We start from the raw sequence: 21,733 nt of genomic DNA on the forward strand, positions 1-21,733 counted from the left end.
AAAGCAGTGCATGCAAATAGATCTCATGCATATTCATTGGGGAAATCCTGAAAACCCGACTGGAATATGGCTCTTGAGGACCGGAGTTCCCTACCCCTGCCATAGAGTGTGAAAGCCTACCTAAGGTAGGCTACCTAAGCCTACCTAAGGTAGCCTACCTAAGGTAATAGAAGGGAATACTAATTTGAATTTATGTATACCTCTAGTAGAAAGAGGTTGTTGAGAGTTGAAAGAAAGGGTAAGTAATGGGGAGTAAATCCTTTATAAACTTTTAAATACATTAGCACACTTGAACTGAACCCTCCAATATACCGGGAGCCAATGCAGTGCCCTCGGTAATGGAGTAACATGATCATAACTGTTCTTACCAAAAGTCAATTTGGCAGCTGTGTTCTGGATAAGCTGTAATCTCTTTAAGTTACACTTACTTAAACTGATGTAAAGAAAATTTGCATAGTCCAAATGAGCTAATATAAATAGCCTGGACTAATATGGCAAAGTGATGTTGATGAAAAAAAATGACAAACTCTCCTTAACATCTGTAAACTAAAAAAGCATTTTTTAGATACATTGTTAATTTGGTTAGTCAAAGAAAGAGTATAATCCTAAACAAACCCAAGGATTCTGGATGAAAATTCAATCTTCAAGGTATCACCAGAATTTAATCGTATGGAAGAGGGTAAATTATGTGTAGTAGGGACAAACCATAGAAGTTTAGTTTTGGTAGCATTTAATTTCATATGTAGAGAGGAGGCCCAACCTTGAAGTCTTGAAATACAAGAATTGATATCTGCTGTTAAATTTGACCCGTCGCGTTCAACAGGACAAGTTCTTCAGCTCAGCTATGGATCGCCAAATGTTCGGAATCGTCAACATTGGAAGAATGAATAGCATCAGGGAAGCCAGCTCTGAAGCTATCCACTTCCCAGCAAGCATTGAGGGTCTCAACAGCATCAAGTCTCTTGATGCAGACCAAACATTGATGCCAAGGTTCTCAAGTTTGCAGGTTGTTTCTTCATGGTGTGCATCCTCATCGAGGCAACCTGCTGCATCAAGGCTACTGGCTGTTGAGCCATCGGTACTGGTGTGTTCTCAGCAAGCGTCGAAGGTCTCTACAGCATCAAGTCTTTTGATGCAGACCAAACACCGACGCCACCGTTTTCTAGCTTCACAGGTTGTCTCTCTTTCACGGTATCCATTGTTATTGAAGTTGTCCGCTTCAAGTCAACCTGCTGCACCGATGGTACCAGTAGTTGAGCCATTGGTACTAGTGCATTATGACATATATCCTCATTGAGATTACCCGATTCGAGGAAACCTGCTGCACTGTGGATACCAGCTATGGAGCCTTTGGTACCGATGCATACTTTCAGGAGGGAGATCGGTACAATGTTTAGATTGCACTTCATATGGGGGTGCCCAGTACCGGCCCAGCCTGAGCATAGTAGTATGGGGCTTCCAGGTACCGATGTCAGCTCTCCATCGAATCAATTCACTACCTCAAAGCATTGATATTTTCTTTTGTCACGATTGTGTTGATCTCATGCTTCAAAGTGTAAAAGGGATAGTCATCAATCCTCGTCATCAGCTTCATCGAATCGGTACCGAAGACATTGTAAACTTTCCCAAAGAATCTGAAGCATTAGCTTTATCTGGCTCTGAGTCTTCCGGCATACCTTCAGAACTGTCACCACGGAAAACATCTCCTAGAAGATGATCTTCTCCAGAAGGACTTGTCTTTACCAGATATATTAGACAGTTGGGGTAAGCTCTACCTATCTTGTTGGAAGCTGACACTAGACCTCACTTCGGTGCCAGACAAAATGGTAGAAACGATTATAAAAAATAAAATTGTGGAACACTTAGACAAACATGATTTAATGATATTGAGTCACCATGGGTTCAACTGAGGGAGATCTTGCCTTACAAATTTGCTTGACTTCTTTGAAGGTGTGAATAAACATGTGGATAAAGATGAGCCGGTTGATATAGTGCAGTGTTCTTCAACCTTTTTACACCTATGGACCGGTGGAAATAAAATAATTATTTCGTGGACCGGCAAACTACTAAGACTGAAATTTTTTTTAAAAAACCATCACCGCCCCGTCCCCGCGAGGTCAGTCCCACAAACCATCTGATCCCATCCGCACAAGCCTCAAATAGTTATGATTTTATATTGAACATAAGAACATAAGAAATGCCTCTGCTGGGTCAGACCCGAGGTCCATCGTGCCCAGCAGTCCGCTCACGCGGTGGCCCAACAGGTCCATATTTTATTAAAGTATAAAAAGAAACAATATTCTATACAATTGTCATTTTATAAATACAAATAATACAGGGCAAAGATCAACAAAACCCCTGTCTCCCCTCCCCTTCACATATATCCCCTCTACTATCAAGAAAACTGAATGAGCCAAATTATTACAGAATGCTACACAAATATCATGTAACAGAATACCACAGTCACACATGACAGGAATGGTGTTAGGGGAGTGGAACTAGGGCAACTGCCCCCTGGTCAGAGAGAGCCCTAAGCCAGCTGGAAGCTAAAGAAGCACTGCCTGGGCTTTGCACTCCCCAGTTATGTCTAGCAAGATACATATTTCAAATCTGATATATTTGAATCACAAGATAGAAATAAAATTATTTTTTTCTTCCTTTTGTCGTCTCTGGTTTCTGCTTTCATTGCCTTTTCACTCTCTTCCAGCCAGTGTCTGCCCTAAGAACATAAGAATTGCCACTGCTGGGTCAGACCAGAGGTCCATCATGACCAGCAGTCTGCTCACGCGGCGGCCCTCTGGTCTAAGACCAGCACCCTAACTGAAACTAGCCCTACCAGCGCACATTCTTGTTCAGCAGGAACTTGTCTAACTTTGTCTTGAATCCTTGGAGGGTGTTTTCCCCTATAACAGCCTCTGGAAGAGCGTTCCAGCTTTCTACCACAGAACTTCCTTACGTTTGTACGGAATCTATCCCCTTTCAACTTTAGAGAGTGCCCTCTCGTTTTCCCTGCCTTGCAGAGGGTGAACAACCTGTCCTTAGCTACTAAGTCTATTCCCTTCAGTACCTTGAATGTTTCTATCATGTCCCCTCTCAATCTCCTCTGCTCAAGGGAGAAGAAGCCCAGTTTCTCTAATCTTTCGCTGTACGGCAACTCCTCCAGCCCCTTAACCATTTTAGTCGGATTGGAATACACTTACCTCTGCTTCCGGCAGTAGTAGGAGGCTATTAAACTCTATGAAGGGAGCTGGTCTCAAGCAACTGGTGTTGGACCCTATGAGGGATCAGGCAATACTGGACCTATTACTTACCAATGGGGAAAGTGTAACAGAGGTCTCGGTGGGGGACACATTGGCCTCCAGCGATCACAACATGGTATGGTTCGATCTTAGGAAAGGTTTCACTAAATCCACCACAATAACCATGGTCCTCAAATTCAAAGACACAAACTTCCTAGACATGGGTTCCTTTGTTCACCAGGCGCTACAAAGGCAAAGAGAAACCGATAGCGTAGAAGAAATGTGGTCGACTTTGAAAGCCACTATACAGGAAGCGACAAACCGCTATATTAAATCAGTAAGCAAACGGCGAAGGAACAACAAGCCGCAGTGGTTTACTGCGGAGATCTCAGACCTCATCAAGGAGAAGAAAAAAGCATTCATCTCTTACAAACAATCGGGGAAACAGGACTCTAGAGCAGACTACTTGACCAAATCAAAAGCCGTCAAAACAGCAGTTAGGGAGGCTAAATTCCACATGGAGGAGTCTCTGGCAAAGAACATCCGGAAGGGAGATAAATCCTTCTTCAGGTATATCAGTGACAGAAGTAGGAACTCAGGCAGGATCGTACGTCTTAGGAAACCAGACGGAGATTACGTGGAAAAGGATTCGGAAAAAGCCCAACTATTAAATGAATACTTCTGCTCAGTCTTCACCCGAGAAGCGCTGGGGCTAGGCCCTCAGCTACAGACAAGGGCCGACTCAATTGACCCATTTGGTAACTTCGAGTTTACGCCCAGCAGTGTCTACGATGAGCTGTCAAAGCTCAAGGTTAACAAGGCAATGGGGCCTGACAACCTACACCTGCTTAGGGAGTTGAGCGATGTCTTGGCAGAGCCACTGTCAACGCTCTTCAACCTCTCCCTTAGTACAGGCAACGTCCCGTTAGACTGGAGGACGGCCAACGTCATTCCACTCCACAAAAAAGGCTCTAAGACGGAGACAGCAAACTACAGACCAGTGAGTCTAACATCGATAGTGAGTAAACTAATGGAAACTCTAATTAAACACCAGCTGGATAAGATCCTGGATGAGGAGAATCTACGGGATCCCCGTCAACATGGATTTACTAAGGGAAGATCATGCCAATCCAACCTTATCAGCTTCTTTGACTGGGTGACGGGGAAGCTGGATATTGGGGAGTCCCTGGACATAGTGTACCTAGACTTTAGCAAAGCATTCGATAGCGTACCTCACTGCAGGTTGCTGGGCAAGATGAGTTCTATAGGATTAGGAGACACATTGACGAAATGGGTTGGGAACTGGCTTGGAGGTAGGCTTCAAAGGGTAGTGGTGAATGGCACCCCCTCCGAAATGACGGAGGTGATCAGTGGAGTGCCACAGAGCTCGGTCCTGGGCCCGATCCTATTCAACATCTTTATAAGGGACTTGACAGAAGGGCTTCGAGGGAAAATAACTTTATTCGCCGATGACGCCAAACTAAGTAATGTTGTGGGCAAATGCACTACGAACGAAGATTCGACACCCGACAACATGATACACGACCTACTCCTACTGGAGCGCTGGTCTAGGACCTGGCAACTCAGCTTCAATGCCAAAAAATGCAAAGTTATGCACCTGGGCAGCCAAAATCCATGCAGGATCTATACTCTTAATGGCGAGATCCTAGCAAGAACGGTAGCAGAACGAGACTTTGGGGTGATCGTCGGTGAGGACATGAAGGCTGCCAATCAAGTGGAGCAGGCTTCATCCAAGGCTAGACAAATCATGGGTTGCATACGCAGGGGTTTCGTCAGCCGTAAACCGGAAGTCATCATGCCATTGTACAGGTCCATGGTGAGACCCCACCTGGAGTACTGTGTGCAGTTCTGGAGGCCGCATTATCGCAAGGATGTACTGAGGCTGGAGTCGGTTCAGAATGGCCACCCGGATGGTCTCGGGACTTAAGGATCTCCCGTACGAGGAACGGCTGGACAAATTGCGTCTGTACTCGCTCGAGGAGCGCAGGGAGAGGGGGGACATGATCGAGACGTTCAAGTATCTCACGGGCCGCATCGAGACTGAGGAAGATATCTTATTTTTCAGGGGTCCCGCGACAACAAGAGGGCATCCGTGGAAAATCAGAGGCGGAAAACTACGAGGTGACACCAGAAAATTATTTTTCACTGAAAGGGTGGTTGATCGCTGGAATAGTCTTCCACTGCAGGTGATTGAGGCTAGTAGCGTGCCTGATTTTAAAGCCAAATGGGATCGAAACATGGGATCTATTCACAGGGCAAAGGGAGGGGAGGGACAGTAGGGTGGGCAGACTTGATGGGCCGTGGCCCTTATCTGCCGTCTATTTCTATGTTTCTATGTTTCTCTGGACCCTTTCAAGTAGTACCGTGTCCTTCTTCATGTACGGTGACCAGTGCTGGACGCAGTACTCCAGGTGAGGGCGTACCATGGCCCAGTACAGTGGCATGATAACCTCTGTCTCTTCAGTTCAGCATCTGCCCCTTACATTCACTGTCTTTCTTTCCCTGCCATCTCTCCTCCTGCCCCCCCACCCCAATTTAGTCTGGCATCCATCATCTTCCTTCTGTTCCCCTCATGGTCTGGCATCTCTGTCCTTCCCTCCCTCCTGTGGTTTTTAGCATCTCTCTCTTCTCATTTCCTCCACTCAGATCTGATATCGTTCTCTGCTCTCTCTTCCCTTTTCTTTTTTGGTCTTCCTTCTCTATTTTCTGCCTCCATCTAAATTAAATTCTTTCTTACTATTTAGTCCTGTTTCCCTCTTTTCACTGTGTCTACCCACAGCTTGTCACCCCTTTCCCTCACCCCCCATTATCTTACTATTTTCTTCCCCCTTTATTTATCTCCTCCTTCCATCCAGTATGTGTTCTTTCCCCACTTCCATTCAGCATCTGCTCTCCCCTCTCAACTGACATCCATCTGCCTTCTGTACTCTCCCTTCTTCTCACTTCCATCATCTGTCCCCCTTCTCTCTCTCTCATCTCCTCCATTCCATCATCTGCCCCTTCTCTCTCTCTCTCTCTCCCCCCCCCCCACTTTCATCATCTGCCGCCCTTCCCCTCACCTTTGCGGGTCACTTTCTTTCCCCTGAGGGTGGCTCTTGTCAGAGCGGAAGCTTTGGCCGAGCAGAACCGCTTGCAAGGAACAGTGGAACTTACTTGATTGATGACGATGCTGGGGCCCGTTGCCGTTTGAAGGAAAAAAAAAAGGGACCTGCAAAGGCGAGAGCAAGGGAAACCTCCAGGACAGCTGCTCTTTGCCCTCCTTCAGCGGCCTAAGAGTCCAGACCACCAGCGGCAGCTCTGTGTGCTTTTAACTTCGGCACAGAGCTGCCCCTAAGCAGTAGTTTAGCGCGGTTTCATGAGGCAGCCTCGGGGCCTTTGCTAGGCCGGCCTGCTTCGATGATGCGATGTGGGCCGGCCTAGCAAAGGCCCCGAGGCTGCCTCATGAAACCGCGCTAAACTACTGTTTAGGGGCAGCTCTGTGCCGAAGTTAAAAGCACACAGAACTGCCGCTGGTGGTCTGGAGGTGCGGAGACAAGGCAGGAGGCAAACGCGGTGGAAGGCAGGAGTCCCGGCACAGCGACTGCAACAGGAAGTTGCAAGTCAGCTGATGCCGGCCTTTCGTTGCGGCGGGGACTGAATCCTTTGCGGATCGGCAAGATTTTTTTGCGGACCGGCGGTTGAAGAACTGTGATATAGTGTATCTAGATTTTCATATAGCTTTTGATAAAGTTCTTCACGAGAGGCTCTTGAGAAAATTGAAGTGTCATGGGATAGGTGGTAAAGTTCAGTTGTAGATTAGGAATTGGTTATCGGATAGAAAACAGGGTAGGGTTAAATGGTCATTTTCTCAATGGAGGAGAGTAAACAGTGGAGTGTCGCAGGGGTCTGTACTGGGACTGGTGCTATTTAACTTATTTATAAATGATCTGGAAATTGGAACGACGAGTGAGATGATCTTTTGCTTATCAAGCAGGTAAAGTTCAAGTATGGTTAGATGAGCTGATTCATCAATCTGCATCTTATTGCACCTTTAGAAAACTGGTTAAGACCTATTTGTTCAAAAATGTATTACTTGAATGATGACTACGTCATAGTTTCTTATTGTTTTTTTCACTATTGAAATATTGTACTGCTTTTCTGTGTGCTTTGTATCATCACTGGAAACATAGAAACATAGAAAACGATGGCAGAAAAGGGCCACAGCCCACCAAGTCTGCCCACTCTAATGACCCAACCCCCCTAATTTCTTCCCCCAAGAGATCCCTCATGCCTTTCCCATTTTCTCTTGAAATCTGGCACACTGCTGGCCTCAATCACCTGCAGTGGAAGTTCATGCCAATGATCAACCACCCTTTCGCCATGAAATTTCCCGCCCCTGATTTTCAGCGGATGCCCTCTTGTGGCCGTGGGTCCTTTAAGGAAAAAGATATCATCTTCCACCTCGATACAGCCCGTGATATATTTGAACGTCTCAGTCATGTCTCCTCTTTCTCTACGTTCCTCGAGTGAGTATAGCTGCAATTTACTCAGCCTTTCCTCGATCCTTGAGTCCCGAGACCGCCCTACTGGCCATTCGCTGAACCGATTCAACTCTCAGCACATCTTTTTGGTAATGTGGCTTCCAGAATTGTACACAATATTCCAGATGAGGTCTCACCATGGATCTGTACAATGGCATTATGACTTCGGGTTGACGAAACTTCTCCGGATACAACCCATCATTTGTCTAGCCTTGGATGAAACTTTCTCCACTTGATTGGCCGTTTTCATGTCTTCGCTAATGATCACTCCTAAGTCTCGTTCTGCTGCAGTCCTAGCTAAGGTCTTGCCATTTAGGGTGTAAGTTCTGCACGGATTTCTGCTGCCAAGGTGCATGACCTTGCACTTTTTGGCATTGAAGCTTAGTTGCCAAGTTGAGGACCAATGTTCCAGTAAGAGTAGGTCCTGTGTCATACTGTCGGGCAATGTGCTTTTGCCTACTATGTTGCATAGTTTGGCTTCATCGGCAAATAATGTTATTTTACTCTGAAGCCCCTGAGTTAAGTCTCTTACAAATATGTTAAATAGGATCGGGCCCAGTACCGAGCCCTGCGGCACTCCACTGATCACCCTCGACGTTTCTGAGAGGGTACCGCTGACCACCACCCTCTGAAGTCTACCGCTTAGCCAGTCTTTGATCCATGCAGTTAAATGTTTCTCCTAATCCCATCGAGCTCATCTTGCTTAATAACCTGCTGTGTGGGATGCTATCGAAAGCTTTACTAAAGTCCAGGTACACGATGTCCAGGGACTCCCCCATATCCAGCTTTCTTGTTACCCAGTCAAAGAAGCTGATTAGATTGGATTGGCAGGACCTTCCCTTTGTAAATCCATGTTGATGGGGATCACGTAGATTCTCCTCGTTCAGGATCGTATCTAATTTATGTTTAATTAGTGTTTCCATGTAATTCGCAGCCTTTGTCCTGCATCCCTTTTTGTGGAGTGGAATGACGTTAACTGTCTTCCAGTCCGACGGGACCCTTCCTGTACTTAGGGAAAGATTGAAGAGCGCGGATAATGGTTCCGCCAGGACATCACTCAACTCTAAGCATCCTGGGGTGTAGATTGTCTGGTCCCATAGCTTTTTTCACTTTGTGTCTTGATAGTTCACGCTGCTGGGCATAAACTTGAAATTCTGAAACAGGTCTTCCGAGCTTTCCCTTGTCTGCAACTGGACCGGGCCCCGGCGCCTTGCAGGTAAAGACTGAGCAGAAGTATTCATTTAGTAGTTTGGCTTTATCGGAATCCAATTCTACATAATTCCTATCTGGTTTCCTAAGGCGTACTATCCCATCTGTGTTTCTTTTTCTGTCACTAATATACCCTTAATCTGTGAACCGCCTAGAACCTTTTGGGTGTTGGCAGTATAGAAAAATAAAGTTATTATTATTAAACTGTTCAAAGTTGTTGAAACGCATGCGGATTGTGAAAAATTGCAGGCGGACCTTAGGAAATTGGAAGACTGAGCATCCAAATGGCAGATGAAATTTACTGTGGATCAATGCAAAGTGATGCACATTGGGAAGAATAACCTGAATCGGATGCTAGAGTCCACCTTGGTGGTTAGCGCCCAAGAAAAAGATCTGGGTATCATTGTAGACAATACAATGAAACCTTCCGCCCAATGTGCGGCGGTGGCCAAAAAAGCAAACAGGATACTGGGTATTTAAAAAAGTGATGGTTAACAAGACTAAGAATGTCATAATACCCCTGTATCACTCCATGGTGCGACATCACCTGGAGTATTGCATTCAATTCTGATCTCCTTATATCAAGAAAGATATAGTGGTGCTAGAAAAGGTTCAAAGAAGAGCAACCAAGATGGTAAAGGGGATAGAACTCCTCGCATATGAGGAAAGACTAAAACGGTTAGGGCTCTTCAGCTTGGAAAAGAGACGGCTGAAGGGAAATATGATTGAAGTCTACAAAATCCTGAGTGGAATAGAATGAGTACAAGTGAATCAATTTTTCACTTTGTCAAAAATTACAAAGATTAGGTGACACTCAATGAAGTTCCAGGGAAATACTTTTAAAACCAATAGGAGGAAAGTTTTTTTTTTCACTCAGAGAATAGTTAAGCTCTGGAACGCATTGCCAGAGGATGTGGTAAGAACGGATAGCGTAGCTGGTTTTAAGAAAGGTTTGGACAAGTTCCTGGAGGAAAAGTCCATAGTCTGTTATTGAGAAAGACATGGGGGAAGCCACTGCTTGCCCTGTTTTAGTAGCATGGAATATTGCTACACCTTGGGTTTTGGCCAGGTACTAGTGACCTGGATTGGCCACCGTGAGAACGCGCTACTAGACTTGATGGACCATGTGTCTGACCCAGTAAGGCTATTCTTATGTTCTTATGATACTTAGCCTCCCAAAGAGCTCCTCGTTACCTTTATATGGCATTTTTTTAATGAGACACTTCTTGCAAATGCCTTTCTCACGGTGGCTCCAAGACAACTAGATTCCATTTACAGAGTCTGTTCTCCTCCAGGATTTGATAATCAATTGTTCTGCCTCAGCACTTACAGGACGTGAAGGCTGTATTCTGGACTATGCTGGCGAGCAGGATCCTTATTTACAGTTTTTACATGTATTTGTATTTCAAACAGCTAGTGGCGAAATTGCCTGACTTGAGCAATATATTCTGCCGAGCATCTTGCAGAACATCAGCATGCTGCGTGACACCCCGGTCTAGTTCAGATTTAGGGAGTCATGCAGCATGCGGTCACTGTAATATGTGCCGCAATACTCTTTCTATTTCCAGCTGGCAACAACCTCAAACCCAGCGGGTTTATAATTTGAGACTACCTGTGACTCTCAGTGGGTTATTTACATTATCACCTGTCCATGTAACCTTATATACGTGGGACGTACCAGCAGGAAAATCAGGACCCGGCTGTCTAAACATAAAAGTAAACTTAACACCAGTTCCCTTTCTGCTCCCCTGGATCCCCACTGTCTGGACAAGGGCCATGAATTTTACGATCTAACTTTGTCTCATGCAATAGTAGTATTGCAAGAAGAGCTTCACAATTCAGCCCTTTCTGTTAATTTGTCCATTCTTGCGGATGTTCTGTGGGCCAGTGAAAGCCAAAGTGTACCATAACAAAAGTGAATCTTTTGCCTCCTTACTCAGAAACTATCCTTTTTTGTGAAGAAGAGAATAGTGGCAGTGCAGTACCTCTGACTTAGTCATCCTCTGCTGCTGGGCCAAAGTTTCATGCAGTATTAGTGTGGTTCAAAATGATACCTACTGTGGGCAGCAAGGAGGGAGGGTTGTGGTCTGAAACACTGACTGCATTCTTGCTCTAACCTCCTTAGAAGTGGAGGGGAGCATGAGCAAGAGAAACAGAGGGGCAAGGGTGAGTAAGGGTGTTCAGTATGACTGTGGATTGGATAGGAAGGAGAATGAGTGGATGCAGTATACCACTGGAGAAAGAACTAGGAGCAGTTGATGGGGATGTAGAGTATTGAGGGTCTACAGCTGAGGCTGGAATTGTAGGAAGTTGATGTCGCTAGCAGAAGCATCATTGAAACCCTGGGTTTCTATACTCTATGGAAATTAAGAACTATTAGAGCATCTTTTGATATTAATTCCTTTTGACTGTTAGTCCAATCATTGGTCCTTAGTCAGCTTGATTATTGTAACATCGTCCATCTTGCCGGAGCTCAAAAAATAATCTTGAAAGACTGCGCATAAAACAGAATGCAGCAGTTAGATTAATTTTTGGTCTAAAGAAGTATGATCATGGAGTTGATTTCTATCGTCAACTGCATTGGCTTCTGGTTGAAGCACGGATTTAAATTTAAGTTTGGCTATATTTGTTTTAAGGCATTAATAGGTTTAATCCCAGAGTATCTTGTGGAATCTTTCATCATTACAAATTCAAAACATTCTAGAAAATCTCACTCACTATTCTTATTTCCTTCTGCAAAGGGATGCAAATATAATAAATTCCAGGAACAATTGTCCTTCCAGGCAGCCTCATGGATTAGGGATTTGACTCATATATTTATATTTTCAAATTCGTATCAACAATTTCGACATGCTTTAAAGATGTATCTTTTCATATAATCTTTTGGAAGTTAGATACTGGTTGTTTATTCATTTGTATTGCTAATCTCTGTGAACCGCATAGAACCTAATAGTATTAGTTTTTATGTTATGTTATGTTCCTTGGTACTCACAATTCCTTTCCTCCTCCTCATGCAGATTAGGGCAGCAGTGGTTAGAATTGTGGAAATTCCAATGGCAGTGTGATCACTATAGGATATAGGAGTATTGAAAGAATTCAGTACCTTTATGGTGCTGTTGGATGCCAAATCATCATAGTATTGTTGTATGGGTCTTGTTGTATTTGAGTGGGTGAAACCGATGTTTCAGCCATCATACTATGGCTTTCTTCAGGGTATGCTGAAACAAGGCTGCCCTGTGAACTTCTAAAAGCTAAGTTACTCAGCATTTCATATTTTGCTCTTTTAACTGGTTTTCAGCATTATATCTGCTTAATTTCTCTTCTCCTCCCTGTTTCTTACTAAAAAAAATATAAAAAAACACAAAAAAATAAACCCTTCTCTTTCCTCTGTTAAATCTTATTTCCTCTTCATAGGAAAAAGGGTAAGACTTTGTTAACTCTAATTAAATCCTGGTGCCTGTGGCTCAGGGTGACTAAAGTAGGGAAAATCCTGTTATAAATCCTATGTTTTAGGGTAGCACTGATAGAACCTGCATTTTTGTTTAAAATACTGTGTTTTAGGTGGTATAGAGCCTATATTTCTGTCTTACTAGTATTCAGCCATTGTTTTCTGCTGATTAGGTGGAGAAGGGAGGGGCTCTGTTTTACTTCTAAAGTTAATTGCATTATCTTTGGGACATTGCTGTGAACAAGGCTGCCCTGTGAACTTCTAAAAGCTAAGTTACTCAGAATTTCATATTCTGCTCTTTTAACTGGTTTTCAGCATTATATCTGCTTAATTTCTCTTCTCCTCCCTGTTTCTTACTAAAAAAAAATATTAAAAAAACACAAAAAATAAACCCTTCTCTTTCCTCTGTTAAATCTTATTTCCTCTTTCACTTTCCCTTCATAGGAATAAGGGTAAGACTTATAGTCCCACCAACCCCAGGGACCACTATTCATATATAGAGACCCATATAATCAGGACTTCACAACCAATCAAGATGACCTTTATTCTATGCAATCACTGTGGTGCTTTAATTCCAAGACATACTATTTGGAGGCTTAAGGCTTGCCCCATCTGTCTTCAACTTGCCAGTATTAAGGAGGAGCTCTGCAAACTTAAACAGGAATTGAATACAATTAAAGCAGCTTCCATCACTCCACAAAATCATACCAACTTACCACCTCTACCTCAAAGAATAAAACAGCCCAGGAATAAATGGGTCACAGTAGGCTCAGGAAGACTGCGACATGTATCCACCTTCACAAATATTACCTCTACAGAATTCCTTCGCTCCACTAGTGCACTGCGATACTCAGGAAAACAGAAGGGAGGTGGGACTGGAACCAATGAAGGTAACTAAAGAGAACAAGCGCACCCTAAGTACAAATTAAAAAGCCAAAAACAGAAAACTATTACTGTTGGGGGATTCCATCATCAGAGGCATTAACCTTGGAACACAGGGTGAGGAGACCAAAATAGTGAAATGTCTTCCAGGATCCTCAGCTACCAGGAGTTCAAGGCAAATACTGACTATAATTAAGGAAGAAACTAAGGATTTTAACAATAATGTTGTTATCCATCTGGGAACAAATGACCTGGGCAACAACTCCACACTTGCAACACAGAAAGCTTTTCGGGAGCTTGGTGAGGGCGTGAAACCTTTTGTAAAGACTTTAGCTTTTTCTGAAATACTGCCTGCATATGGAAAGGGAGAGCAAAGAGTGAAAAACACAGAGGACTTCAATAGATGGCTCAGAGCCTGGTGTCATCAAGAAGGCTTCAGGTACATAGGAGGATGGGGAAATACATGGAAGGACAAGAAGCTATATTGCACTGATGGGCTACATATTACTACAGCAGGAAAAAGAAACCTTGCAGAGAAATTTAGACAATATTTTTCTAGGCATTTAAACTAGAAGGTGGGGGTGGTGTTTGTACGAAGGACAATTATAGAGACTACCCCCGGCAAAAGAAAAGATGTGATAGTAGTAAAGGCTGCAACATAAGCAATATCAGCAACTCATTTCTTAGTATTGCAACGGAAAGTGAAACGACACAAAAATCCATACGAAAAAGGAGATTATCGCTGAAAAATAGCTGGAAAGCGATGACCACAAATGCTCGCAGTCTAAGCAACAAAGTTCATGATCTGCAAGCCCTGATATTAGAGGCAGATCTAGATATTGTTGCTATCACAGAGACATGGTTCAGTGAATCACATGGATGGGATGCAAACATACCGGGATATAATCTTTTTAGGAAGGACAGAGATGGTCAAAAAGGTGGAGGAGTAGCTCTCTATGTAAAGATCAATATCCAAGCGACCAAAATGCAAGGGACCTGGGGAGAGGAAGAAGCGATATGGATTGCTCTGAAAAGAGAAAATGGAACTTCTATCTACGTGGGTGTAGTCTACAGACCTCTGACTCAATCGCAGCAAATTGATAAGGATCTGATTGTGGATATCCAAAAGTTTGGAAGGAAAGAGGAGGTTCTGCTGTTGGGAGATTTCAACCTGCCGGATGCGGACTGGAATGTTCCGTCTGCGGAATCGGAAAGAAGTAGGGAGATTGTGGATGCCTTTCAAGAGGCTCTGCTCAGACAAATGGTGACGGAACCCACAAGGGAAAAAGCGATATTGGATCTGGTCCTCACAAATGGAGAGAGTATCTCTAATGTTCGAGTGGGTGCTCACCTGGGTAGTAGCGATCATCAAACGGTTTGGTTTGATATAACGGCTAAAGTGGAGAGCGGCCGCACGATACTTAAAGTCCTAGATTTCAAACGTATGGACTTTAATGCAATGGGAAAGTACCTGAAGAAAGAGCTGTTAGGATGGGAGGACATAAAAGAAGTGGAAAAAGACAGTGGTCTAAGCTGAAAGGAGCGATAAAAATGGCTACGGACCTTTATGTGAAGAAAATCAATAAAAACAAGAGAAAAAAGAAGCCGATATGGTTCTCCAACCTAGTGGCTGAGAAAATAAAGGCGAAAGAGTTGGCATTCATGAAATATAAAAAAACCCAAGAAGAGGAGAGCAGAAAGGACTACAGGGTGAAACTGAAAGAAGCCAAGAGAGAGATACGTTTGGCGAAGGCACAGGCGGAAGAACAAATGGCTAAAAATGTAAAAAAGGGAGATAAAAATTTTTTCTAATATATTAGTGAAAGGAGGAAGATAAAAAATGGAATTGCTAGGCTAAAAGATGCTGGGAACAAATATGTGGAGAGTGATGAGGAGAAAGCAAATGTGCTAAACAAATACTTCTGTTCTGTGTTCACAGAAGAAAATCCTGGAGAAGGACCGAGATTGTCTGGCAAAGTTACACGAGAAAATGGAGTAGATTCTGCGCCGTTCACAGAGGAGAGTGTTTATGAGCAACTTGAAAAACTGAAGGTGGACAAAGCGATGGGACCAGACGGGATCCATCCCAGGATCCCAGGAGCTCAGAGAGGTTCTGGCGAGTCCTATTAAAGACTTGTTCAACAAATCTCTGGAGACGGGAGTGATTCCTGGGGATTGGAGGAGAGCGGATGTGGTCCCTATTCATAAAAGTGGTCACAGGGATGAAGCAGGAAACTACAGGCCGGTGAGCCTCACTTCAATTGTTGGAAAAATAATGGAAGTGTTGCTAAAAGAAAGGATAGTGTACTTCCTTGAATCTAATGGGTTAGAGGATCCGAGGCAACATGGCTTTACAAAAGGTAAATCGTGCCAAACGAACCTGATTGAATTTTTTGATTGGGTGACCAGAGAGCTGGATCGAGGACATATGCTAGATGTAATTTACTTGGATTTCAGCAAAGCCTTTGATACAGTTCCTCATAGGAGGCTGTTGAACAAACTTGAAGGGCTGAAGTTAGGAACCAAAGTGGTGAACTGGGTCAGAAACTGGCTGTCGGACAGACGCCAGAGGGTGGTGGTTAATGGAAGTCGCTCGAAGGAAGGAAAAGTGACTAGTGGAGTCCCTCAGGGTTCGGTGCTGGGGCCAATCCTGTTCAATATGTATGTGAGTGACATTGCTGAAGGGTTAGAAGGAAAAGTGTGCCTTTTTGCAGATGATACCAAGATTTGTAACAGAGTAGACACCGAAGAGGGAGTGGAAAACATGAAAAAGGATCTGCAAAAGTTAGAGGAATGGTCTAATGCCTGGCAACTAAAATTCAATGCAAAGAAATGCAGAGTAATGCATTTGGGGATTAATAATAGGAAGGAACCGTATATGCTGGGAGGAGAGAAGCTGATATGCACGGACGGGGAGAGGGACCTTGGGGTGATAGTGTCCGAAGATCTAAAGGCGAAAAAACAGTGTGACAAGGCAGTGGCTGCTGCCAGAAGGATGCTGGGCTGTATAAAGAGAGGCGTAGTCAGTAGAAGGAAGAAGGTGTTGATGCCCCTGTACAGGTCATTGGTGAAGCCCCACTTGGAGTATTGTGTTCAGTTTTGGAGACCGTATCTGGCGAAAGACGTAAGAAGACTTGAGGCGGTCCAGAGGAGGGCGACGAAAATGATAGGAGGCTTGCGCCAGAAGATGTATGAGGAGAGACTGGAAGCCCTGAATATGTATACCCTAGAGGAAAGGAGAGACAGGGGAGATATGATTCAGACGTTCAAATACTTGAAGGGTATTAACGTAGAACAAAATCTTTTCCAGAGAAAGGAAAATGGTAAAACCAGAGGACATAATTTGAGGTTGAGGGGTGGTAGATTCAGGGGCAATGTTAGGAAATTCTACTTTACGGAGAGGGTAGTGGATGCCTGGAATGCGCTCCCGTGAGAGGTGGTGGAGAGTAAAATGCTGGGAGGGTGTAGATGGGCTGGAGTAAGTCTTAACAGAGATTTTGGCAGTTGGAACCCAAGCACAGTACCGGGTAAAGCTTTGGATTCTTGTCCAGAAATAGCTAAGAAGAAAAAATTTAAATTGAATCAGGTTGGGCAGACTGGATGGACCATTCGGGTCTTTATCTGCCGTCATCTACTATGTTACTATGTTATATATGTATGCTGTGTGGTCTGCAGTTTGGAGACTGAACTCTGAGGATGGACTTAGAGATCAGACTTCACAGATGCCCCTTGATGTTAATTCCCACCCAACCACCCCAAAGTGAAGCTTTTTTTTTTTTTGGCTCATCAGCCAACCAGGAACAGGGCATCGCTTTGGTAGGACTTTTCTGTTCTTTTTTCTTCCAGGTGTAAGTACTTCTACAACCACATTATGGCTGGGAAACATCATGTCACCAAAGCTACAGCTTCTGTCTCTGTGCAGACAGAAAATGTTTCCTAGGCAGAGGGAGTGGTTCAATGTGCCAGCTGTCTTCAGCTTTAATCCCTCATTAAAGAAGTAAAGGAATTGAGAAAGGAGGTATCAAGACTGAGAAGCATCTGTGACAATGAGAGGTACATCGATGAAATGGTTCATGAGATATCAAAAATTTCTAGCAGTGGGGAAGAAGAAGCTGTGCTGAGAGAAGACAGCTGGACTCAAATTACTGAACCCTGCAAGATTGGTACTGTTATTCCACCCACTCTTGATATGAAGAACCATTATGTTGCCCTGGAAGTAGAGGAGATGAGAGCATCCCATGGAGAGGAAGGACCAAAGCTTGAAATCCCTAAAATTGCTGGATCCATGACCACTAGGTGGCGTAAAGTAGTGGTGGTTGGCGATTCTCTTCTCAGGGGTCCAGAAGCGTCCATCTGCAGACCAGACATGATGTCCCAGGAGGTATGCTGTCTACCTGGTGCCAAAATCCGGAGAGATTGCCAAGACTCATCTAGCCTGATGACTGTTATCTGATGCTGCTCATCCACATTGGCACTGATGATACTGCCAGGTACCCCTGCGAACATATCAAAACTGACTTTTGTGTCTTTGGGACAGAATGTGAAGCAGTCAGATGCACAGGTGGTATTCTTGTCCATCTTCCTAGTCGAGGGTAAGGGCCAAGTCAGAGAAACACGCATCCTGGAGATGAATGTATGTATGGTGTCTTCGAGAGCATTTTGGGTTCCTGGACAATGGAATGATTTTGTAAGGGCTGCTGAGCAAGGATGGTATCCATCTATCAAAGAAGGGAAGAAGTGTCTTTGGTGACAGGCTGGCTAATCTACTGAAGAGGGCTTTAAACTAGAAGTGATGGGTCAGGGTGATCAAAATCACCGGGTGGTATAAGCCCTCAGGTAAGTAAATCACTTAATACCTCTACAAGGATGGGAAAAGCGGACAATGTCTGGAAAGCATTATATACTAATGCTCGAAGTATGGGAAACAATATTCTGGATCTAGAAGAAGTGATGGAAGAAGATGAGTTGGATTTAGTGGCGATCACAGAGACATGTTCACGGAGAACCATGACTGGAATGTAGTTATACCAGGCTATAATCTGTTCAGGAAAGACAGGGTAGGAAAAAAAGGAGGGGGAGTAGTTTTAAAGATTATATTAAAGCCACACAATTTCAGGATCTGCAGGGTCCGGAAGAGGCACTATGGATCAGTGTAGAAAGAGGAAATGGTAAATATATTTATATTGGTGTGATTATACAGGTCTTCTTCACAGACTGAAGAAGTGAACAGAAATTTAATAGTAGACATTCAGAATATACAGTATCTAAAAAAGGAGAAGTTTTACTAATAGGTGATTTTAACATGCTGAATGTTGATTGGGGGTATCCCTACTGCAGGGTCTTCTAGAAGTAGGGAGATCCTGGATTCTCTACAAAGAGAACTGTTCCAGTAGTTGGTAATGGAACCCACATGGGATGGGGTCATACTGGACTTAGTGCTTACAAACGGGGAAAGTGTTTCTGCAAAAACCTGAAGGAACGATACAGTTTATGGGGTGAATAACTTATGTGCACAACAGAAGAGCGGGACTTGGGTGTGATAGTATGTGATGATCTTAAGGTGGCCAAACAGGTTGAAAAGGTGACGGTGAAACCTAGAAGGATGCTAGGTTGCATAGGGAGAGGTAAGCCAGTAGGAAAAAGGAGGTATTGATGCCCCTGTATAAGACTGGTGAGACCTCATTTAGAATATTGTATACAATGCTGGAGACTGCATCTTGAAAAAGATATAAAAAGGATGGAGTCAGTCCAGAGGAAGACTACTAAAATGGTGCATGGTTTTCATCATAAGGCGTATAGGGACAGACTTAAAGATCTCAGTGTGTATATTTTAGAGTAGAGATGGGAGAGGTGAGATATGATAGTAACGTTTAAATACTTACGTGGTGTAAATGCACATAGGTCGAGTTTCAATTAATAGGAATTTCTGGAATGAGAGGACATAGGATGAAGGAGTAATCAAAGAAAATACTTTTTTACAGAAAAGGTGGTAGATACGTGGAACAGTTTCCTGGAAGAAGTGGTGGAGACAGAGACTGTGTCTGTATTCAAGAAGTCGTGAGATAGGCACGTGTGATATCTCAGAGAGAGAAAGAGATAATACTTACTGTGGATGGGCAGACTAAATGGGGCATTTGGCCTTTATCTGCCATCATGTTTCTATGTTTCTCTATGTCTTTATATATAGTGGATTCTCTAACCTAATTGGTTGGGTTTTGAGGTGATTGAGGTAGGAAAATCCGTTGGTTATGAATCTGAATTTTGGCAGGAAAAATCATTGAGCACAAATCTAAATTGTTGTAAGAAAGTCCATTGGTCACAAATTTGTATTTTGGCAAATCACTTAATCCCCCATTGCCCCAGGTATAGAAACATGATGGCAGATAAAGGCCAAATGCCCATCCAGTATGCCCATCTGCAGTAACCATTATCTCTTTCTCTCTCCGAAAGATCCCATTGCCTATCCCAGGCCCTCTTGAATTCAGTCTGTTTCTACCACTTCTTCCAGAAGACTGTTCCACGCATCAACCACTCTTTCTGTATAAAAGTATTTCCTTAGATTACTCCGGAGCCTATCACCTCTTAACTTCATTCTATGCCCTCTCATTCCAGAGCTTCCTATCAAATGAAAGAGACTCAACTCATGCGCATTTACATCATGTAGGTATTTCAACGTCTCTATCATATCTCCCCTCTCCTTCCTTTCCTCCAAAGTATACAGATTGAGATCTTTATGTCTGTCCCCTTAAGCCTTATCATGAAGACCACACACCATTTTAATAGCCTTCCTTTGGACCGACTCCATCTTTTTTATATCTTTTTGAATGTACACATATTCTAAATGATGTCTCGCCAAAGTCTTATACAGGGGCACCAATACCTCCATTTTCCTACTAGCCATACCTCTCCCTATGCAACCTAGGTATATTAGATAGAGTGTGAGTCCACCAGGAGAGAGAAGGAAAAAATTCTTGAGTACCTTAGGTTAGTAAAATGCAGGAGCGGTATATCAAATCTTAAATAAACAAACATACCTGAATGTAAACTACTTACTACTACTACTACTACTACTACTACTACTTATTTACTATTTATTATTTCAAAAGCGCTGAAAGGCATATGCAGTGCTGTACATTTTAACATACAATGGGCTGTCCCTGCTCAGAAGAGCTTAAATGTAATTGAGACAGGACATTTTGGGGTCTGGGAGATTATGGCAGAGGAAATAATACAGTAGGTATAGGTATCTGACAGCGGTGAGTGCGACTATAAGTGGTTTAGAAATACTAAAAGTAAAGTAAATAAGTATTGCAGGTAGAATTATACATAGGGCTCCTTTTACTAAGCTGTGCTAGTGGTTTTAGCGCACGCTAGACGTTAATGCCACAATTGAGCTGGCGTTAGTTCTAGCCGCATAGCGCGGGGTTAGCGTGCACGAATATTCTGCGTGCACTAAAAACACTACTGCAGCTTAGTAAAAAGAGCCCTTAGTCACCACCATTTTATTTGGATATAGTTCTTATATTTACTGAAATGTTGTTTGGTTGAAAAAACCATGTATACAGGCTTTCTACCTGCCTCCTAATACTTCCATATATTCCTCAGTTCTTAATTCTATGTCTGGAGAGATCAGAGAAAGAATTCTACACTCAAGTGTAGCTAGTCAAAGCATTGAGAAGCATTTCTGCATCTGTCAAAATAATGGGACATCAGAAAGGCTTCCCAAATACAGGTGACTGGCTATTCATTATTAAACATACATAGTTGGTACATCTTCCAATCACAATCCATTGACAAATTGAAGTCACATGGTTTCTTAATTTTATTTTGCTATTAATTTCCTTAGCAACAGTGACTTAACTAATCAAATGCTATTTGTCACTTCTGTCAGTAATAGAAGGAAGTGGACAACATACTATTGGTTTACTGAGGTCAGGTTGACCCTTACAGACATATTCTATTCTATTGCAAATATCTCGTTCTTATAAACATGTTTTTCTCTCTAAATCGTCTAAACAACTTAAGAAAAATATGTTTACCAGAAAGTGTCTTATTTGCTAAACAATACATTTCTGCAACCACATGGTTATAGTCACATGATTTCCCCTAACTCCTCAAGCGACAAGTATGTCAGTGTGACTTTTAGCTTATTTCCAGGGGTCTGCTATGTTATGGCTCCAGCATCTTGTTTCAGACATTAAACCATAATATTTTGCTCTATGAAGGAAAAATATACTCTGCTAGTTGCTGTTTATACTTTGCTATGTGTCACAGGTTACTGAAGAATTTATATTATTCAGCTATAATAGTGTCTTTTAAAGCCCTAACTAAAAGTGTATCTAATATATATATTGGTTATGGGGGCCATATTAATTACGCACCCCCCTTATATTGTGCATGTTAGTGCTGTCTCA

At 43.2% G+C, this 21,733-nt stretch overlaps 1 protein-coding gene across 2 annotated transcripts in view; it reads left to right on the top strand.

The window, feature by feature from the left end:
* The window catches only part of AGAP3 (ArfGAP with GTPase domain, ankyrin repeat and PH domain 3), a 597,692-nt gene that overhangs the window by 116,486 nt on the left and 459,473 nt on the right, over positions 1–21,733 (top strand). The gene's annotated exons all lie outside the window — the stretch shown is intronic.

The sequence above is a fragment of the Geotrypetes seraphini genome, chromosome 2 (genome assembly GCF_902459505.1).
Source record: "Geotrypetes seraphini chromosome 2, aGeoSer1.1, whole genome shotgun sequence".
In the NCBI taxonomy this organism is placed as follows: Eukaryota; Metazoa; Chordata; class Amphibia; order Gymnophiona; family Dermophiidae; genus Geotrypetes; species Geotrypetes seraphini.